Source organism: Eulemur rufifrons, chromosome 30 (genome assembly GCF_041146395.1).
Source record: "Eulemur rufifrons isolate Redbay chromosome 30, OSU_ERuf_1, whole genome shotgun sequence".
NCBI classification, from domain to species: Eukaryota; Metazoa; Chordata; class Mammalia; order Primates; family Lemuridae; genus Eulemur; species Eulemur rufifrons.
Window position 1 is genome coordinate 129,112,633 of NC_091012.1, and position 4,959 is coordinate 129,117,591.

A 4,959-nucleotide genomic window follows, 5' to 3' on the forward strand; every position below is an offset into this window, starting at 1 on the left:
AACTGATTCTATCTTCAGAGGCCAACATTTTCAGAAACTGAGCTTAGAGAACTGGTCGGTGCTGAACAGCGCTTCAATTGACTCCTCAATTTGTTCTCTACAGATGTGACATAATTGCCTGCCCCTCCCTCCGTGCCCCCTGCCTTCCTCCCGACACATGGCAATTTACCATTTGCTGTGTTCTGCCCAGGAGACTGTGAGCTGGGACGGTGACAAAAAGCCTTGGATTTGGCACGAGGAAGACCTGACAAACACTGGTACTGTGCAGCTGCTGAGCTGATGCTCCACGTCTACAACTTCAAGGAAGGCCTGAAAATGTCATGTTTAATCTAAAGAAATTAATCTCTGGCTTGCACAGGAGCCATGCTAACCTTCTCTGCATTTTTCCAGTTTTAGTATATGTGCAATGGAATTTCTAGAAAGGGAGGCAGGTAACTGGGGAAGATCTTTTAGGACAAGAGGGTCTTCTCCATATGCTTCGGATTGCACCCTGTAGAAAGCCACTGTCGTTTCTTGCTTGGACTATTTCATAGTCGCTTTGGTTTAGTCCTTGCCGCATTGTCATTTGTACAGCCACCAAAATGATCTGTTCAAGTTAAATCACATCATTCCTCTCCTAAAATTCTCCAGTAGGGCCGGGCGCGGTGGCTCACACCTGTAATCCTAGCATTTTGAGAGACTGAGGCAGGAGGATCGCTTGAGCTCAGGAGTTCAAGACCAGCCTGAGCAAGAGTGAGACCCTGTCTCTACTAAAAATAGAAAAAAATAGCTGGGCAACAAAAATAGAAACAAAAAAATTAACCAGGTGTGGTGGTGTGCACCTGTAGTCCCAGATACTCCAGAGGCTGAGGCAGGAGGATCGCTTGAGCCCAGGAGTTGAGGTTGCTGTGAGCTAGGCTGATGCCACGGCACTTTAGCCTAGGCATTAGAGTGAGACCCAGTCTCAAAAAAAAAAAAAAAAAAAAAAATTCTCCAATAGTTTTTCATGCCATGTAGAATGAAACCCCAATGCCTTCCCATGGCTACAAAGCCTGGCATGATCTGGATTCTGCCTCTGATCCCATGTTTTGCTCACTCCAGACCAGCCACATTGGGCTTCTTTGGGAATACATCGAGGTTATTCTCACCTCAGGGCCTTTGCACTTGCCATTGCGACTGCCAGGAACACTCTCCCGATACTCTCCTGGCTCACTCAAACGTCACCTCCTCAGAGAGGCCTTCCCTGACTGTCATATTAAGATAGACACCCACCCAGCCACTTCCTAATCCTTTCACCCTGCTGAGATTTTCATCATAGCTTAACCTGCTCTGGAATGACATCGACCATTTATTTGTTTACTTTTTGTCTGTCTCCCCTACTGGAATATAATCGGGACACTTCCTGTCATGCTTACATGACACTCCTAGCACCTAGCATGGAGCCTGGCATATAGGAGAAGCTCAATTAACATTTGTTGAAATAATAAGTCACTGACTCCACTTACATGTAAAACTGCTCTTGCCAATAGATGGCTTTGGTTCCCCAGCCCCACCCCGCCAGCCCGGCTGGAAATGAGAAATTCACAGCAGATTCTGAAGAGTATGTGGATTAGCACATTTTGTGTCAACTTCAGTTGTGGTAGCGAATTCAAGTCTTTTCTTCCTGCATAATTTCGAACATAATTTTAATTTTCTCAAATAAAACCAAGAACTGCATCATTATATATGTGTCTATGTATAATAAATGTACATATAAGTATAAATGTAATAATTAAAAACTTAACAATAAGTATAGAAATAATTCCAATATTCAGGAATTGTCTCTGTTTACACTTCAATTGCATTAATAAAAGCTAACTTGAATTCTTTGAAAATTAAAGTCATTGAAGTTGGTTGAACTTGGCTTCTTGTTTTACATATAACAGCTGTGAAATTCAAGTATGTTTATGAAATAAATGCTTTACTTATTAATGGATGCTAAGGACTCATCTAGCTGTAACCATCACAAAATAAGTACCTTTGTAAATTTAAATGTAAACTGTAGGGTAATTTATAAATCCTCCCCCCAATTATTCTTCTCCATTGTGTTTTGATGCTACCAAAAGTGGTTTTCCCATATGCATTTTCTTTGTGAAATTTACTTATTTTGCTGTTCAAGAAATTGCTGCGTTTAAATTAGCTTACACATCATATCCTGTAAAATTCTCTTAGTAGTCAGCCAGAAACCACATTGTTACTGATATTTCTGAATAGTGGGGATGCTTTGAGAGAGACTTTGCAGATTTAGGTGGGTATACGATATGGAATTCTCCTATTCTCCAGGGTTTCACTTTTTTGTAGTGCTAACCAAGCTGAGATGGTACGTTTTCCAGAAGGCAGTGTGACTTTGAGTGCTTGTCAGAAAAAAAACCAAATAACTATGCCCACCAAAGCCAACAAACCAACAAACAAAAAAACCCCAGAAGCCTACACAAAGTTTGTTCAAACTGCTAAGGATGCCCACACTTTTCTAATAAGTAGGATTGGATGGGGAAAGCGGTTAGTCCTTGCCTTGACTTCCATCCAACTCCCACTCTGAGAGGTTCACTTCCTAAAGCCTGTCCTAGAAGCACCCTAGGAATATTCTTGACCCTCTGTGTGAAGTGAAATGTTTGTTATTTGTATATTATACTTCAATAAAGCCGGAAAAAGTTTGCTTTATACCTGACTATTCTATGGAGTTCAAGTGGTTGCGAACACCAAAGGGAGGAGAAAACAGACTGGTGAATGATCTTCCTGTGGACTCATGGAGAAGTGAGAAAAACAGTGGGTTAGTGGAAAAGGCACAGAATGGAATGGTGGTTGTAGAAGTTGGGTCTATTTCTTCTGGGTGGTTCAGCAATGGAGATGGAACCTTCTGGAGAGGATTAGAGGGCTTTGGGAAGTCCATCATGCTTTAAGAGAGCTGGTCTCAACCCTAGGGGACATAGAATTACCAGGGGAGAATTTTCAAACGACACCCTTTCCCACTCTGAGGGCCTCTGATGTTCCTTGGGATCACAGAGTGGGCTGAAGCCTTCCGTTTGCTCCCCAGATCCATTCTCCATCCTCGTCTCCTCTGCTCTATGTCCAGGGAGGCTGCCCCGTATGGACTGTATCACCAGCCTCCCTTGCCTTTCCTCTTCTGGTTGGGTTGGAGGTAGTGGCAGGAAGTTGGAGGGCTGGGGAGAGTGAGGTTGGGATATTTATTCTCTAGGTCTCCTCCCTGCTAGGTCAACATAGCTTGCTGGTTTGTGTGGTGTAGGAAACAGCTCCCACAAGATGGCTGCCCCCACGGCCACCCTTCTGGGTTCTGGTTACTGCTCTTTTCTTTGCCCTTCCAGGCTTAGGGGTTGTACCAAGTCCCTGCTGTTACTTGTTCCATGGTGCTGTACTCTCCTTCGTGATTTCCCGAAAACCCTGTAAATAGTCCCTTCATTAAACTCTCCCCAATTGATCCTAATTGAGTGTGCCATTCACTTCCAGCTGGGACCCTGTTGGTGGGTGTTGGTGGGGAGTGGGTGGGAGGGTCAGCTGGTCTTCAGAATAGCAAGAAAACCTAAGTCAGGAAGAAGCAGGAGGGAAAAGGAAAGGAGAGAATGGGGTAGAAAAGCAGTTATTAGAGCAGAGAATGCCTGGGACGCCACCATTTTCCTTTTACTTCGGGGTCTATAGAAATCCTAATTACCTTGGAAACAACTACTGGACAGCAAAGATCGAACTTGCCAATTTGTAAAATTAACTTGGATATGGCCACTCATTAGACCGCTGCATATTATGCTTTGAGAGAGAAAACAGTACACAGGAAACATTACACTTCTTTTCCCCTCGCTGACTATTTCAACTAATAGGCCTGTAGATTAGTCACTTTGCTAATGAGTAGTTTTACCCTGGGCTTCAGTGAACTAGGCCAGAAAGGGGCCCTGCAAACTCCTGGAAAACCTCATGAAAAGTACTGTTCTTGTTGACCCATTAGCAGAGAGGTGAGACATGCCAGCGACCAATGTTTATATATTGTAGCTATATTTGGAAATTTCATTGTTTTTCTAAAAATCTCAAGTGAGAAAAGTGAAGGATTTTATAATAATAGAATCAAAATAGTACATTCCAGGACCTAATGTGTTCTTATTTTTCACTGGACTCTAAGATTTTCATAGTTCAGAAAAGCAAGCAAAGGAAAGACTGTTTCACTAGATCTTGTACATACATGCATCTCAACCAGGGGTGGTTGTGTCGCCCAGGGGAGTCTTGGCAATGTCTGCAGACATTTTTGGTTGTCACAACTAGAGTGAAACTTCTGCTGGCATTTTGGGGGTGGGAATCAGGGATGCTGCTAAACATCCCACAATGCACAGGACCCCTTCACCCCCATCCCCCAACAAAGAATTATCTGGCCCAAATGTTGATAGTGCTGAGGTTGAGAAACCCTTCTCTGCATGCAATTACAGCTCCATTAGTGAGGAAACTGATGTTAAATAATGTTCATAACTTTGCAATTTAAAAACCACACTCCAATTAAGTTAGGTACCCCTAGTTCACCAATATCACTATAAATCACTAAATATTATTGCCTTAGAGAATTTGCAGTGTTCTGAAAATGGCAAGTTTATTGCAGTGCATAATCAATGTTTTTCAAAATAGAAACCAGGCTAGTTGGTCGGATGGAATGAAATAGTTTTGGAGCACATGGAGTCCTTTCTTTCAAATTGCCCCTCTAATCAAAAGCATTTTCCTTTCAGATTGTGGTTCTAACTAAAGAGATGCCCAGCCTAAAGGGGGATGTAGTCTTAGGTTCAGAGTACAGACCAAGGCGAGGGTAGTGTAATTCACATCTTAACCATTAGCAACTGCAAAGAAGAGATGAAAATCTAGTGCTATTTGAGAAGGATTTTACCAGACATAAAGATATCAAATGTCCTGTCTCCTTTTTGCCCAAAATAGATCTGGCTTGAATATGAGGTC

General features: G+C 42.6%; 1 non-coding gene across 1 annotated transcript; it reads right to left on the reverse strand.

The window, feature by feature from the left end:
* Nucleotides 1-312: 312 nt before the first annotated feature.
* On the reverse strand, nt 313-416 carry LOC138379312 (U6 spliceosomal RNA). Its single transcript, XR_011232084.1, has one exon. It is a non-coding gene; the product is annotated as a U6 spliceosomal RNA (small nuclear RNA).
* Nucleotides 417-4,959: the final 4,543 nt, after the last annotated feature.